Source organism: Harpia harpyja, chromosome 8, assembly GCF_026419915.1.
Source record: "Harpia harpyja isolate bHarHar1 chromosome 8, bHarHar1 primary haplotype, whole genome shotgun sequence".
NCBI classification, from domain to species: Eukaryota; Metazoa; Chordata; class Aves; order Accipitriformes; family Accipitridae; genus Harpia; species Harpia harpyja.
The window spans coordinates 44138938-44157287 of NC_068947.1; positions in this window are offsets into that span (position 1 = coordinate 44138938).

Here is an 18350-nt window from a genome sequence, read left to right on the forward strand (position 1 = left end):
AAGTCTTCTCTTCCTTCCTCTATTCTTCTGTTGTAACTAAGCTCAATTTTACATCAACTGTTGATTGTTAAACCATTTTGGAATAGGTTTCTGCAAGGTCAACTAATTCCAAGTTCTGCTTTTAGTTTCTTTATAAACTAGTGAAGTATCACTGTAGAGAAATAGACAGTATTTAAATAAATTTTTATTATCCATAAATGTTTAGCTGTTATAGTTTTGCTAAACATTATTTTAAAAGTGCCTGCTAGGGTCAGAAGATGTAATAATATTGCTCAAAGTGTTTCCCTTAAAGTATTTGCAATACCTTTGGCCTGTATATCAAACAAGACCTCCAATATATTCATTTAAAGATTGAATAGAGGGAATCAGATTAATCTTCTCTAAATGATCTTCCCATAAACAAACATTAGCACCGCCAATTGCATTTTACAGCTTGCTGTGGATATCGGAACCAAAAATACTTCTATAAGCAGACTCAAAGTGTTTATTAGTTATTAGCCCTGGGATTTACAGCCTTCTATGGGAGAGCTAACCATAAACACGTGAGCAGTCCTGACAGACACTTTTAGAGGGCAGTACTATGTATAAACACATTGATAGAGAAAAAGGGTGAATTAAAGAGACATTGTTAAAAAAAACCTTACTGCAATCATCACCTACAAAGGCACATTTTAATTATGGTGGATTAGACAGTTAAACAGACCTTTTCTTGAACCTATATTAATTCAGCATTTACTTACTGGTTGCCAGTCATACAGACTAATAAAGAACTTTCCCAGATTCCAAGTTGAGAGACCTATATTTGGAAAGTCATTCAGTTATAACTGCATTTAGATGCATTTAAAAATAAAATTATCACAACAATCTTAGATGCAGCTGCTTTTAAATCCTGGAGCCAGTCATGGAATTGAAATCTGCAGAATGACATTTCTAAGCTTTTCACAGCACACTACTACCTGTCAGACCATGACAAGATAGATGGATAACCAGGTGCCCACTAAAAGTGCTTGCCAAGCTCCATTGTGAGTTTACTGCACAGTACTGTTAATACCAGGGAGACCTTTCTTGTACCTGGGCCAGAATGGGGAAGTAACCCAAAGCTTCAGTTATGGCCCGAGGCAGGCAGAAGTAGAACATATGAGGAGAGAATGTGCTACAGAAGCACACGAGGCAAAAGTCAAAGGGATTCAAAAGCAGAGAGTCACTCCCCATTGTGTCTCTTCCTCCCTCACTATAAATCTACATAAGTAGATATGCACAAGCATAAATTCTTCAAATGGTTCTCTGGATTCATCTCCTCAAAGGGAGTCTTGTAAATTGATTTAGCTGCTGAATAGTGCATCATTACCACTGCTGCACTTGCAACCTCCAAAAGCGTTCCAGCAGCTTGTGCTCTGGAGCACACTGCCTCTGGTATCTACTGCCCCTGTGCAACACTCACATAGCTAGCTATACTCTGGCTATAGTTATTGTAACGAACCTGCAAGATCTAATGGTTAATAATAGATATTTCAGTAATTCTCAAGCTCTCATTATTAGCATAAAAACTACATGAGGTAGTATTCCAATACAACCTCTATTAACTATGGTTCCCCACTCACAGAGCAACAGTCATCTTCCTTCTTAGTTCCTCCCTTTTCATTCTCCTTCTCTCTCAGTAAAGCACGTTTTCTGTTCATAACTGTATGCAATAGATGGCAATAGTGGATGTCCCACAGATAGAAGAGATAATTTCAAGTATGCTATTGTCAAGCATACAAGAGTCAAGAGAAAAAAAATAAATGGTTTGTCGACAGATTGAAACCATCTTTGCAGAATACTGGAAAAAACCCACACATGTTAAATGGATATTGAGAAGTAGTTACTACATTTAATATAAACAGTAGTATTGCTTTCATGCACTTTTTTTTTTTTTTAAGTACATTAGCTCATATACTGGAATTGACCGAGTTGTTTTATAAGCACTGTGCTTTTAAGCAATAAGAGTGGGGCCTCATCGAGTTACTGAAGCTGTCTGGTGTTGCTCTGACAAATAGGGCAGATGTCTTTAATTTGCCTGTTTTGCTGTTCAGCTATGCTATAAGTATATAGAATTCTGGTTACACAAAGTAGTTTGACAGTCCAATATCTGGAACACAATCTGTTGTGGTGGGATTTTATTTTTTTAATGAAAGGTGCTGTTTTTCTTTTACAGCCTGCCTTTGTATTTTGCCCAAGCATTCTTGAGGTCAAACGATATTGTTTAAGTATAGACATTATTGCTTTTTTTTCCTACTCATTTTTCTTGCTCTTTCTCCTGTCGTGAGTTTCTCTCTCAACCCATTTTGTTCCAGGTTGAGCGATTCCTTGTTCTTTGCATCCTCATTTGTATCTCATCACTGTTCTCATCACTACTTCCACTTCTTTATAACAGCTGTTCTTTCCTCGGACACAGACGCAGAGCCCATGTCACAGTAGCGTGATGCAGACACCCTATGAAAGCTCTCTTGGTGGCTGACACCTCTGAAAATCTTGCTTTGGTTCACTGAAGCAAATGAGGATGAACTTATAAGACAGGAACATGAGTACTTTTGTTTTCATATGCAAACTGAGCTTCTATTTTAGAGATCTAAGGATTTTGAGAAGGATTTAAAATGTATGTACAATCTCTGTAGTTCCACAGATGTCTGACCAGTGTTTTAAAGCCAAACAGTACCATATTCTTCATATTGTCAGATGGCCTTAAAAAGCAAGTCCCCCTACCTGCTCCCTCAAACTCCTGATCATTACAATCATACTTACAGAAGTGTCTACCACAGCGCTATTGAAAAAGATTTATTTAATAACAGTATTTTATTTTGAGACCTTGTGTCAAATAAGTCTTTTCCTGGGGACTGATGCCTGAATTTGAATTTTTGGAAGGCACCATTTGGGTTGAAAGTACGATCAGTTTATTTACAGTTACCATCTTCTCTGTATTTCCAACTGCTCTAACAATCTAGATGTGTTTTGACACATATGAGCTTGGAATCTTACGCGATACGCTCAGTTACTTAAAACTGAAAATTGGCTTTGCACACTGCATATTTCAGTTTTTGGAAAGCTCCTACTTTCTCCTTATTCCCAAAAGGAGATAGCTATTTTATAACAGAACCCGTGGAGAGAGTGGTATAAATTATTTTCTAATTTCTTCTCTCAAACTATATGCAGTGACCATGTGGAAAAACTATTTAAGAAACAACTGCATGGCAACTAAAATGTGAGAGAAACTTGTTGTGAGCTAACATACAATACAGTGTAAGAATACAAAGCATATGCGTGTGTATGTATAATAAGTATATTAACATTTTCTTAGGTCAATATAGTTTAGTTAGTTTCCATCTGACTGCAGTTTCTTTGTGGTTGTAATGTTTTACTTGCATATTTACATGGCTGTCAAAAAATTGAGATAAAGTTTACTCAACTATTAAGCAATTCTGCAAAATGCAAGTTCTATAGCATATCAAACTGCAAGCCCTATACACTGAAGTATGATCAATTTACTATTTTTCGGTCTTTAAACAAAAGTAATAAGAGGACCCTAGGAGAAGTGGAAATGGGTCATACCCAATAGCATTTCCCATCTTTGCTAAGAATCACAGGCATGTCTGACTAGCCCATTCCAAACTTAGTAAGGAATTAAGACAGTTATATTTCATTAGCTCTTTTATTAAAGGAAGCGCACAAAGTAAAAGCACACTGAATATACAGCAACACTGAAAGTGAGGGGAAAACCCCCCAAACTGATTACAAGTCTGTTATTCTCTCTCATAACCAGAATATGTTAATATCAAGTATGTGAAGACCAAAAGATACCCAAGATAAATACTTGGCTTCATGTAATTTACATTTACCTTTAGCTGAGATACCGTGTAGCTTCAGCTCAAGGAATCTGACATAATCCTAGATAAACTTTGAACTCTATTGTAAACTAAGGATTCTACCACTTTGGGTGAGTTTAGCTTGGAAGTTTACTAGGAGCCTGAAAAGTAATGAAACCAGGAAGAATTGAAAATAATTTCTTGCCTAATTTTGTCTGAAATTTAAATGGTGACCTGGTGCCAATGGGGCAAGTTTATAAAGAAGCAAAACTTACCTCCAGGAATGATCTGAATTCAGTAAATCTGAACTGATTTAATATTGAGCAATTTGTATAAATTCTAAACCACACAGTTGTTAGACTAAACTAGTGCTAGACATCACTATTACTATGTTAGAGCATTAATTTGGAAAATAAAAAGGATTTATAGATCTTCAGGAAGTCTAGTTATATGTAAAAAAGTTATCGGCCAATAATAAATATTGGTAAGTAAACTTAAAATAATTATTCCTCATTTTAGGTAAGGATACAGATCCAAAAATAATGAAAGATATGCTAAAGATGACCAGAAGATACAGTCATTACACCAACTGTATACTTAGTTCCTTCATAGCAAGGTAAGTCTTTACATGCATGATCTACACCTTATGATACCTGAAATATCAAGACCTGCATCCTGACTCTTGGACTTTAAGCTGGCAGAATAAGAGCTGAAGCTGACAGAATAAGAGCTGAAGGTGACAGAAGACACCCAAATGCCATAACTGTCCAGGAAGCTGTATTTCCCTATGTGATTTCCTTTTTGCCTTATGACTTCTACAGTATTTTAGGAAAATTCACGGTGTGCCATTTTGCCTCTTTATATGACCACTGCATGGCCGCATCTTGAATACCGAGTGTACTTAGAGTTGCCATATTTCAAGAAGGACATTGAGAAATTGGAGAAGGGTAGCTAAAATAATCAGGAGAATGGAACAGCTACCTTAAGAGGATGGCTTAAAATGGCTAGAACACCCCAGCTGGGAGAGGATTAGGCAGAGGAGAATATGATAAGAGGCTTGCAGATGCCACTAAGACAGCAGATTGAGTGAAAAACTGTTGTTCAACAAATCCCACTGTACATTAGTAGAAGGCACTAAATGAAATAAGACTGGCGTAAGACAGGGGGCAAGGAGGAAGAGTACTTTTTATGCAGCAGGTAGCCAGCTTCTGGAACTTACTGCCACAGACAGCTGTGGACAGTATCAAGAAATTTAAGAAACATTACACAGCTTAATGGAAAACAGGTTCATAAATAGATACAAAAGGGATCAAGCCAGAATTTATCTTCCAACATCCCTAATACAACAACTGTCGATGCTGGGAGAGTAAAAGGGAAAGCGACTGCAAAAAGCAGCCAGGCCTGCACACTCTCCCTATAAAGCATCTCTTTTCACTGCTGTTGTTTCCAACCTTTAAATTGGAAGTGCTGCAACCCTCTGTTTAGCAGCACTTCTAAGAAGGCAGGTGTCACGTATATTAGGTAGAGAACAACTGCTGTGCCTATTGCACAAAGTTGGATTCTGCTTTATTACACTCATGCCACTCTACTAACTTATTTAGAAGCTACCTGCTGTAGAGAAAAAGACATTAAGCACAGAATATAAATGTAAGTTAATATAAAAATCAGTTCTCTAGGGGTAACATCTGTGAAGTAATGCAGTTGTTGAACAGACTTCTGTCGGGTTTTGCCCAACAGGAAAAAGCAACCGTTATGTAAAACAAGGCAACACTAATCAGATGTATAAGAGCACAGGGAGACTGTACCAGCAAAATAAATGGTGGTCAAATATCCAAAAGCCCCAGACCTAAGTTTTTTGTTTTTTTTTTTAATAAACTTACTAGCACAATGTAAGTAAGTTTCCAAAGAAAATTATTAACCATAATACATTTGTCCTTATTCATCTTTAAAGACAGCCATCTCCAATGATCGTGAGTAAACTTGTGTGTTTTACCATATTTGGACTGACTTTTCAAGCATTCTCATTAATATAGGAATATGTTGCTAAAATGTTTGAACCTGAACAAAATAACACTGTAATAGTTTTTCTTTAGGATATTTACCCCAGGTTTCAAGGGCTAATATTGCTCACTCATTTCAGTAACAAAAATGAACTTTATGCATGTTTATTCCCTTCTGTTCCTTTCTTTCTCATCTCACACCAGTTGGCTACATAACTATTAATACAAGACCTTAATCATGAAGAACACAGAGTATTAATTCCCAACTTTTGCCTCTTACGGATTTCCATGCAGCATTAAGGATGAGCATGTACCTGAGCATGTATATTGAGTATACCATCATGTCACTACATTGTGGGAAGAAGACAGAATATGTGATTTTTCAGATTTCTTTAGTCATACTTTGACTCTGTGAATATTACTTTGGAAACCACAGGAGTCTCCCTGTGCTACTGACTGCTTTGCAACTGAGAGACTCTCACTGAGCAACAGCTCCTTCTCAAGGAAATGCCCACAGTTGCCTCTACTGGTGGTTAACAGTTCATCAAACAAGGATTGTACTTCCTAACACTTTTGGGTAAACTTTATTATTTGACTTCCTGAAAGTGACTTTTTTTTTTTTTTAATTACCTTGGAAGTTACACAGCTTTCCATAAATCTCCTAAGCCACTATCATAGTCTGTTTCTCTTCACAGGAAGATCTAAATGGACGCAGCAAAGGGAGCGGCAGAGGAATCTTCCCACATTACCTTTTTCAACCCAATGTTCATTTACCATTGTAGGGCCAGAAAACTGTTCAGATCAAACTAGCATTTAATAATTCCCCTTATCATTCCCTGCTAAACATATGTGGGGGTAGCTTGGGCATGTGGATTCCTAACAACTAAGAAACAGATTGGGGGAGAAAAAAATGAAAAGCCTAACTTCTAAGAAGTTAATGTAATTTCTCCAGTCATATTTTGGTCTATTTAAAATGAGAACATAACTTAGAATGATGAGTAATAGCAATGTTTGTTTCCATGAAGTAAGTGCTGAACACCATCTTCTAGATCAAGAGAAAGAATCTAATAGGACACTTCAGAACATAAGTGAAGCTTATAAATACATACTTGTGTTTTTGGCTTTCTCAAAATACTTCAGGATTACAGTAAAACATTAATATGTTAGGAGGGCTGTAGATTAAGACATTTTTAAGGGAATTCTTGCTGGTGTAATGACACAGAAAGATAATGGCCTGTAACAATTACCTCACTGTCTTATCAAATAATTTTCAGTAGAATGCCATTCAGCAATAAAATCACAGTGGAGAAACGGAACAGTGAAAACATAAGCATTCATGTCAATAAAAGAGGCCTCCTAAAACCTGCACTGAATTAGATGTGCTAAGGTTTATCCCCTGACAGAACTGTAATGTGAACTAACCCATGTAACAAACTGGTTGAAAACCAGGGTGCAAATGAAAATGCCTACCCACCATGTGAAAAAACAGTAGAAAAAAGCATCCAGCAGCAGGATATATAAAGATGCCAGAGCACTTTTACAGTCATGATAGTTTCCTCATATTAGGCCAAAGAACTGCAGAACAGCAGGTGAGCGACATGTTCAAAGTCACAGCAAAGTGAGGCTGGACCCACATCTCCCCTTGCTCTGGAGTTTTACCATCAAGTTTGACAAGTGATGAGCAAACTTTCACACTCAAGCATCCAAATAACTCTCAGAGATATAGTGGGTAGATATAGCCTAGCTATGTGGGCCATTTGTCTAGTATTCGTCTGTGTGAGCATGTCTCTGAAACTGCTCAGCCCTGAAGTTTTCTCAGAATTCCAGATAAGGGCATTTGCTTCATTGCTGGAGTGGTTAAACCACCTAGCCTATTTTTCCTCACGGGATATTTTAATTGCTTGCACCCATTTGGGAATTCTTTTTAGTTTGCACAGGAACAAGTTTAGAGGAATACGACATTGGTTATTTGAGCCCATACACAATGAATCAGCATTTGTAGACAGCTGCAAGCTCCCCATGTTGTTTGTAGTTTTGATTTACAGATGAAAAACTTCACAATAATCATTCAGACAAAACTACCATAGTTCAGTCATAACAAAGCCCAAATGTAAATTTCACTAGCTGTTCTACTCTAAAATGTATTTCATTCACCATATATCATCTGCAATTCGCAAATTTGTATGTTGCCTGCGACTGCCAATCTAAGTATTAACATTTGGGCAATCTAGAGAGAGATTTGAAGCCTCCAATAAAGCTTGGTTTTTTTGAATACTAATACTAAACCTCATTTAAAAATTGTAGTGATATCATGGTATTGTAGTAAATTCTAACTTCTTTGTAAAAATATAATGCATGTGCAAAATTCTAACACTTAGCAAGCAAAGCACATTTATAGAATATTCCTTCTATTCTGAAGACTGCCAATGACATCCAATTCTGTTCTTCCCAGTGGACAAAAATTATGTATATTAAGCACAATGAGGCTAATTATAACTGTTATGCTATAGGCAGAAAAGTTATTAAGTTTGCATCATTAAGAGCTTGGGGCTTCAAAGAGCTGCATAATCAGAATTTAACTCAATACATGCAAGAGTGAAGGCTTCTGCTCTTGTACTGACCAGACATCATGCATTCATTGGTTTGCCAGTCAGGAACATATATAGCAGAAACAGATACATAAAAGAAAAGACACATTCAAGAATACAAGTGATCTACAGCTCAGGTAAGACAGCAATATTAAAAAGCAATACAGCAAAAAGTGTTCCGATTTTTAAAAGTGCAAATGTGCTAGTCACTTCTACTTTAACTTATTGGAAAGTGTGGCTGGCTGTCAAGAATTCTGGCTGGACTTTTTCCTGACAGTAGTGCTAATCTCAGCGTGGCAACTTTCATGTGCGTTCCTTTTTCGTGGGTCAGAAGCATCTTGTTACAATATAATAGGGTAGCAACAGAAAGCCAGGAAATTAATGACTTTTTACTGGGTAAGGTAGTAATTCTGAGCAAAATACTGATAGAGTAGTCTGGGGGCATGGAAATACCAAACTGGTCCTAGAAAATAACTATTGATTTGTGCCTGGAGTTCTTTTGGCAGAGACCATACCACATGGGATGCTGAATAGAATTTCCTGTAGTTTACAGCCTCTCAGTGGTAATTAGATCAAACTATTTTTAGACACTGCCAGTGGGGCTTTTAAATGCACTAGGAAGAATTTCTATAGAACACCACAAGTCTTTCACCTTCCCTCTACAGTACCAAAATAAAATCATGATTACTTCCATATGATCTTAATTTTCATTACAGAAATCTACTTGAAATCATTTTCCACATTGTGAATTGTCATAAAATTTAACTGGAGACAATTAACCCTCCACAGAAGCTGCTAGAATAAAACTGACTTTAATATAAAATTTAAGTACGTATTATTTGAAAATATTTGAAGCAAATGTATGTTTTTAGACATTTATCATAAAATATTCTAAATAATTTGAATAGGAATAAAAGACTAATAATATTTAGATTAAGAACAACATGCTCTTTACTCACTAGATTTTCTAAAGAATATACTGTTGATTCATAAACCCCCAATTACTCTTAAAACCCTATAGGTCTAAAGTAAAGAAAAAAGTAAAAAATAGCTCAGGTATGCTGGTGACCTGCATGAGTCTTAGTCAGACTCTCTAAATACTGTGTACAGCCATATATTCAACCTTTTAAAACACTACTTATTTAGGTATTCAAGCAAAGAACTTGCCTTCCAATTAAGATTTGCAATCTGTATCATACAGTAACAGCTTATTGTCAAAGACTCTTGTAAAAGTTTCTACTGAACCTGCATTTTATAAAATGGGTAAATATTTTCCAGGCAGGCATTAGAAACCCCAGCATTCAGCTGGAAAAAAAAAATAGTTTAAAAAATCCTTTTTTGTTTTTTTGATATGTACAATGGGAATATGCCTTTACATGTCAACCCCAAACAAACATACATGCATTCAAATTTAAAATATAGCCTGAAACACCTTAAAAACAAAAGAGGCCTCTCAAGTAGGTGATGAGACAGCAAATCCCCTATCAGGTGGCACATAGGGCACATCTTCCAGTTTCTTACTTAGTTCTCTCTTCCCAACACTTAGTCACCTCTCCTGGCCTCTTTTTTTTTTTTTTTTTCTTTCTTTCTCCTTCCTCAAATCTTGCTCTAACAGTATGATAAGCTTCCCTCTACCCCTACCTTTGTTTTTATTCTTGCTTTTTTATTTTCCTTCTCCCTTCACCTCTCATACAATGTGGTTGGGTTTTCCAAATCCCCCAAGCAGCTATTAAGCAACAAGGTCGGATCTCAAACTCAGCCTGGTTTCCATCCACAAGGAACATAATGGAAATTAACTTTGTTCCTAGGATTAAGAACAGTTTGGCTTCGGTACCACTGAAAGCAGAAAAAAAAAAAAGGCATTTCAAAGTAAGGGAAATTCAGAAAATTGAATATAAATAATATTTAATATGGAACAAGTGGGTTCAGAAAGTGGGTTCAAGCATACTGTAAACACCTACTGATGCAATTCTTGAAAATATTTTTCTATTAAAATTATTACATCAACAAAAAAGGTACCTGTAGCTATATTTTGTAACATACAGCACATAGAAAAAACACAACCCCTCACCCATTCCCCAAACTACATGCTGAGTCCACTCTCCCCTTCTTCTGCAAGAGAAACAGAGCCTAGGAAACACTGCAATAACCCTGAAAACAGGAAAACATCATATCACACAATCAGAAAAGTAAGATTATTCACTTAAGGACTAAAAACCAGCACTACTGTTCCCTATGCAGCCACCCGTGTGCCACGGCCACCTCGTTCCCAGCATGCTCTGGCACAGCTGCAGCCACGTTGCAACACCATGTGAAGATGGGCTTCCTTACACCTGGTAAGCTTCTCATTTTCAGCTTCCTTCCCTCTCCTCAAGGTGCCTAAAGAATACCAATGATGATAGTTGCAACTTCACACCATCACACACATCTCAAAACAAATGCAGGCTGTCAGGTTAATTCCTGCTAGCAGCCAGCTATGAGCTGGCTGATACAAGGGACGTTAAGTTAGTTACACAAGCTGTTAAAAAGCTCACTTTGGTTCTTGGACTTCTTAATCCCATCCTGGGCCTGGTCAAGCTGTGAGGAAGGTGTTTGTCAAAAGCATCAGGAAGAACCAAAAAAGCCCAGGCTTGTACAGTGGAAAGCTGGATCGGGAATGGGTGCAGGTGGTAGCGAAGGGCAGAGGGGAAAGTGGTGCCCTCTGCAAATGTGCAACATGGCGGCTGGAGGTGGTGGGGCGGGCGATCGCTTAGAGGAAAAAAAGCTCAGAGAAAATGACGGCAGAGTGAAGAAAACACGTTTCGAAGCTGCGAGCGATCCCGCCAGCTTCGTGTTTTTGGAAGGCGAGGGGCCCTGCAGAACACACCCGCTACCCTCGGCAGCGTCCGCTGAGGCCCTGCCGTAGGCGTCGCTACTCGCCTCTGAAATGGCCGCCGCTTCTGCCTCTCCCCCGCACCCGCCCTGGAAGGGCGCGCGGCCCCGGCGGTCCTCTCCTGCCGCTGCCGCCGGTCTCGCGGCTGCCTCCTCAGGCAGTGAGGGCAGCCGCTGCCGTCGTCCGTGGTTCGCGTCAGACGTACCAGGATATGAAGAGTGAGAAAGCTGTGAGTTTTATGTGAACTTGTTTTTAATCTTGGTAGAGAGTTGTTTTAACGGAAAAGAAAGGCAAGTTGTTGCTGTAATATTTTTTTTTTTAAACTCCAAACAAAAAAAAGTTAGCTGGAGTGACCAGCAAACTTCAGCGTTCAACTCCTCTGAGGAGAATCAAGGCACCTGAAGGCCACTGTATATTGACTTTGCTTGTGTATTCTCAGTTAACTTCACTGAAAATAGCAGGGGGACTGTACCTGAACCTCTGGTATAGAACTGAATAATGTTTCACAGGGGTTTGGCTCAGGTACTGTGAGAGCATCCAGTCTTCGTGTGTATTGCCCTAATAAAACAAAGCACATTTATGTTACTCGTTTTATGCTAGGAATACTATTTCAAATCAGGGTCACTAGCATACGAGTAGTCCCAGTGTGCTTATGGACTGGGGAAGAGCGGGGAAAGTCATAGGAGCCTACGCTCAGGTCTATATGAGGCTAAACACCCACACCCTCAAGATCTGTAGAGATTTTCAGTAAAAAAATTTAAAAATGCAATAGATTTAAGTCTTTTATCCATTTCCTAAATGTTATAGGTGACATGAAACTAATGTCATGGTGAAATGGACTGCTGCTTATGGTAGAATCATCCAGTTTCGTAGTAGTTGTGCTGGAGCCTGGAGTAAAGTATGAGGAAAAATAATCCAGTTTTGTGAATACATGAAGATCTCACAAATAATCCAAGAGCTGGAATATGAGTAGCATTGTGGCATAAGTTAAAATACAGGTGTCTGAGCTGCACTGTGGTTGAAAAGAGCTGCTTCAGCTCAGAGGTGAAAGTTAATTTATTGGTTACAACAACTCACTGTCCACTGACCGGAACCAGTCCTGAAAGTGATCAGGAACAGTTCTTGAGCCACTTGTTAAAGTGGATACAATATGTTTTTGCACATTAGCTAAAGCTTCTCTACATTAGGCACTGAGCTGAGGGAGAAAAAGGTTGATCTGTGTTCTGTAATGTCAGGGAATTTTGTAGCTTTTTTGTCATCTTGGGATTGCAGAAGTTCCTAATGCTTAGCAGGGAGGGCGTGGATTTTGTGGAAAGATGATAAATTACAGAGCACAGTAAAACTTTTTTTTTTAATGTAAATACCAGAAACTGGCAGCAGGTTTACCCCAAAAGTGTATGCTAGGTTTCTATACTTAATTATATAGAGAAATTGTAGAGAGAAGAAATCCCTCTAGCTTTTCCCTTTAACAGGCTGCATAGGCATATATATGTCATATTATTACCCAAATGTCCATTGGCTGGTGTTAGGCAACAGCTCTAAAAAGGTGCTAATAAAAGTGCAGTTACAGCACAAACATGATGGCTTTTTAATGCTACCATTTAGTGTGGCTTTTCTGTGTGAGGCAGAGAAGATTTTCAAAAGTAACATTGCTATTGGTGAAATTGATTTGAATCAACTCAGAATGAGAAGTGTCAACTAATAGTAGTTTCAGGACCTGACTTAATCTGTGATACCTTTTTGATAATACTAGGCCTTGAAGTTGGCTTTTGTCTTGAATTACCAGTCACTGATTTTGACAAGAAGAATATTCATATATGAATAAGGCTTCTTTTTATTTAGTGCAATGTTGAGAAAGCCTTCATGAGAACTATTTCAACTTTTTTCTCTTTTTCCTGAATATTTTATGTCATGCCCCTGTGTCGCAATTATCAGCAATGCCATAACTGAAACATAGTTATGTGATATCTCATTATTAATTACTGGTACGGGTTATTTCCAAGTGTATTTTATGAAGGTAGTTTGTTAGATGAATTCCAGCAAGGAAACTTGTCTGGTTTTTATTTTGCAGACTGCATTTTCTAAGTACTACAAAATATATATTCAGTTTAAAGTCTGAAAAATTACTTTGTCACTTCAGGGACGCAGATGCAGTGTTTCTGCACTAGTCATGGACAGAGCAGTTTCAAAATTGTGAAAAAGACATGTATGACTTGTCTGATGAGCTCCATTTTTGTGTCTGTGTGAGATTTTACTGGAAACGTCATTCAGAGACAGTGGGAGGAAAAAAAAAACCAGTGGAGGACTGGCACTTCAGCTGCTGTGACCTCTGATTGTCTTCCTAGTAATATGGTGATTATTGGAATGTGCTGGACTTTGCTTCTTAAAACTACAAAGACAATAAATTAGAGGGAGTGACCAGAAAAGCATCAGTGCAGAATTGCATACTCTAAAGAGGCTGCTGCAACAGAGATTAATCTGGTTAGGAGGTTCATCAGCTGTCACCATATAAGGAACAGTAGAAACAATCCTATTAAATGAGTTGAAAATTATTTAAATATTCAAGATGATTTTCTACAGTTGTTTAACTGTGAGCCTCACTATTCTCTGAGTTTTCATGGTGTTTCTGACAGAAGCCTGTTTATAAAAGCTTGTATGATCTTGCTGTTTCCTTAGATCCAGTCTTCCTCATGCCAGTTCCACATAACCTGGCTTACGTTTCTCTATCACAAAGTAATTGTTTCAAAGCCACTAATCATAGTACAGAATGCTGGATATTAAGTTGCTTTACTTATGCGTGTCCCAATAAACTATTTTCTTCATGAGCACAGTGAATATAATACTATTAATATGCAGATATTAAGGGGGGTGGGGAGACCAAAACAGTACTTTTTTTCATAAAATTTATTTCTTGAATCCTTTTTAGCAGAAGAGTTATCTGTGTGTGCATGTTGTAGTCCTAGCATAGACGGTAGTGTATCTTTAGGTTCTGATTTAATACATCTGCACTTCAGGTTCCTATTTTATCTAATGAGAATGAAATTAATTAATGATTGCATGTGGGGATAGCAATATTTGTATAGAGTCTATAAAATCTTTCTGATATTATTGGTTTAGTATATTATTTCAGTATAGAAGTCTGTATTTGTTTGGCCTCAAAAATTGGTTGTCTGGGAAAAACTGTAAAACTACACTGTAAATGCAAAATTTGATCTTGTTATACTGTGAGGATCCAAGATGGGTGTTTCCTGGAGTATGAGATGAAAGGAGTATCATAGACAAGAAGAGCAAAAGTATAAAATGAATGTATGACAGAGCTTAAAAGAATTCGAAGGCTTTGGCGTGAAAAGTGAAAGAGAGATTCTGGTTCTAAGAGAGCATTTTTGCTATTCTGGCTGGTGAAGGAAATATAAAAGCAAAATGTGCTGTTCTTTTGTGTTTGCATACAGTTCTTGTAGGGAAACTTGCTAGAACTGCTGAACTCAGTGGTGTATGTTCTCTGTCTGGTAGAGTATGACAACAGTTTATTCAGTTTATCTTGATAATGGGTTGTCTGTAATATATAATATCCCTAAGCTCTTTTGTGTCACCTTCTTTACTGGATATCTGAGTTATGGTTTCTGAAGTTGAGCAGCTCATCGGTTTTGTTTATAGGGCTGTATTTTACTTCTCCTTTACTCTTAACTTTAAATACATCTCTCTTTTTCTCATGTTTATATGGGCTTTTAATTCTATATCTAGGAATAGCATGTTGCATTTTGGGGTGGGGGGTATTGTTGAATCATTGAAAGACACCATCTAGGATCATGTGGTTTTGTTACTTTCCCATGGTTTCTATTCCACTGCAGCATGAACAGCTGAAGGGGTCACTGCCCTGCCCGTTTTCTGGAAAATGCTCTTTATGTAGAAGGAATGACTAACTGGGGTAAGTGTCATGCCTGAACTGCTGCAATTTAGTGTTAGGTGTATGAAAGTTTTACTTTACTGTAAAACAGCTGCTGTTTATTGGCGCAGGCATTACTACGTATTCTACTCATCTGTTCCTCCGTTAATGTCTCTGCATTTGAGTCAACATCCTGAGGGATGTTGGGTTTTCCCAGTGTGCTGTTGACTCTAACAATAGGATACTGAATGAACATGATTCACATTATTTTCACTTAGAATTATGTACTTATTTATAAAGGTGCACATAGCACTCTTGTTAAAAAAAAATGTTTTTTCTCCCCTCTTGGTTTCTGTTTATCCTTTTTGTGAAATTCTTGGGAAGTTATTTTGTCATGTGAAAAACATGGAGTTCTTGAGTCAGAGGGTGAGCTCACTGTTTAACAGCCTTGTGTACCTAATAAAGTTGACAACTGTGATGAAAGTTGTATAGTACATACTGTAATTCTATAAAACAACTCTGTTTAAATAAAATACTCAAAAGTTAATTAATAAGCAAACCTGGACTCATGCAATTAAATCTAGGTTGCTCTTTACTTTCACTGTTGTTATATGTGTTGGTTTCTGGCCAATGTTAGTGCAACCATGATGAATGCAAGGTGTGCAACTGGATTTGAGGAGACATACTTCCTTAAAAAAAAAAAAAAAAAAAGGCATTTTTATATTAAATTCCATATAAACACAGACTATCAGCTACCAAAGAAGTCATGCTGGATACAAATGTTAATTTGTTTATAGAATGGTAATCTCTGTAAATAGACTAAACCCTTAAGCCTGTGCCTTATAATATTTCATGAGAATCTTTAAAACACCATAAATGTGTTTTTCTTTGGTAGTTTTGGGTAGTTGAGCTGTTAAGCACATTGATGAAACAGCTGGGTTTTAACAAATTATGACTGATAAAAACTTTTAAATATTGTGCAATTAATTCTGAGTTCTGTCTGCCATTTCTGCATTGGGCTGGTAGAAGTGCTAGATCAAATGTTGTATATTGATAGTTCTTAGCTTTGGGTCAGAGATCAAATACTATTAGCGTCTCTAACTGTAGATAAAAATCTGAGGAGCCACCAAACCATTTGATAAATTCCATTTACCTGCCAGTAAATAGTGATAAATTTCATTTTTGTCTCAAATTGCATTTAATCTGTTTATCAGAAAAAAAAGATATATATAAGAAAAAAAAGACACTTAAGTGCACTTTCCAGTTCCAGAAAGATGACAGTCCAAATACTTTTTTTTATAGTTAGCAGTTGTGAAAATGGGCCGAAAGATAATGAATAAACTTCCAAAGGTTTGTTTCCCTATGTAGTGGCAAAATATGACCTAAACCAGCTACATAATCTATAAGAAATACACTATTCTGCCAGAGACGCACGTGACAAATGATAGTTTGGACATGGCTTTACTTGAACACTGATTTTGTGTTAATACCACTTATTACTACTGTTTGTACTCCGCGAAATTGTGCCACTGCTGCCCCTCGACTCCTTTGCATATAAATGCTGAATCATGTAATAGTTTTTGCTAGAGGTGGCCTTAATGAAGCCATCTGATTCAACTTCTCACTCAAAACACAGCCAACTTTGAAGTTAGTTTGCTCAGGATGGTATCTAGTGGCAAGATGCAATAGATTGGTAGCTTCCTCTACAGAAATACTATAAAATGTTGCTAGGGCAGTCAAGTAATATTCCAGGAGTCACGTATATGGACCAGAGCTTGTTTAAGTAGAGAAAACAGGCCTTCTAGAAGCCTCCTTTGAATAACTTTTCACATTCTGTATTTAACATTGTTCTACTCCAGAGACCAGAATTCAAGTGAGGGAAGAGTCTAGTGTCCCAGGCCTCTGGCCAGTATCAGCCTTCTAATACTTTCGACATTTTAATGGTGCTCAGTAGCTATATAGTACCTAGTAACACAAGACCACATGGTTGATTAGAGAGAAATGAGAGAAAGTGCACCAGGCACATATTATATATAGCAAGTTTAATATTTGTTAGGAGAAGCTTGAAAATTGTTTTTCTTTCTGAATCTGTGGACTCTAATTCTATACCACTCACAAGTTCAAACTAAGATTAGACAAGGAAGAGAACAAAGGTGTCTTCTGGGAGAGGAATTGCCTTGCTTCCAGAATATCTGGTTTGCTAAAGGAGTGAAGGGTCCAATTTGTATCTTTTAACTTGATCTAAGGAACTTAGGGGTAGTGCCATTGCTCCCAAGCTCTAAGGGAAGTCTTGTACTTTAATCTCTTTTTTTTTTTTTTTTTTTTTCCTTTTGCCCCTCTCTCCCCAATTCCAGAATCTGATGTGAATAATACCTTCCTTGTAAGGCAAGGATAGAGCTGTGGAGTAGAGGGAGCTCCTAATGCTTGTGAGTAAGAAAGAAAGAAATAAATTGTATAATTTGTCATGGTGTACTTTATAACTTTCATAGATACGCCAGCAGCAATTCAAGACTGGGACAATCGGTGAGAAATAAACCTTGAAGTATACTGAGGAGCTATATGCTGCTGAATACAGAGTTCCATATGTTCTTTACAATTTTCTTGGAACTGAAAGGGACCTGGCCACAGTTAGTTTTTAGATGGCAAGAACAAACAGAAATTTTTCGGATTAAAAGCAAGGATATAGTTATGTGCTTGAAATACACATACTCAGTGTACACAGTGATATTCAGAATATTCAGTATATACAGGCTATTGCCTGGTTTTATGTTCTGAGAACATACTAATTACATGAAAACTCAGTTTTAATAAAAAGCCATTTTAAAACTTTATTTTCTTTCTCTCACTTTGTTTCGGGCAACTGCGACATTCATTACATACTAGTGTCTTTATCCTTCTTTACATGAGCAATCTTTCTTGCTGAGCTTCATTAAGAAAAAAAAAATAAGTTAGGAAAATCCCTACAGCACAGGTTATAATACAAGAGGGTGAAATATGGAAGCCAAAAATAGGAAATATGACTGGAATAGCTTTAATGTACATCCTAAATCATAAGTAGTAATGGTCCTGCAAGAGGGAAAATTTCTTGAATTTATATACTGTGCTTTGAAATGAGAGTATTGATGTTTCAAAAACCGCTAGACAGAATTAAACCTAAACTCTGAAAAA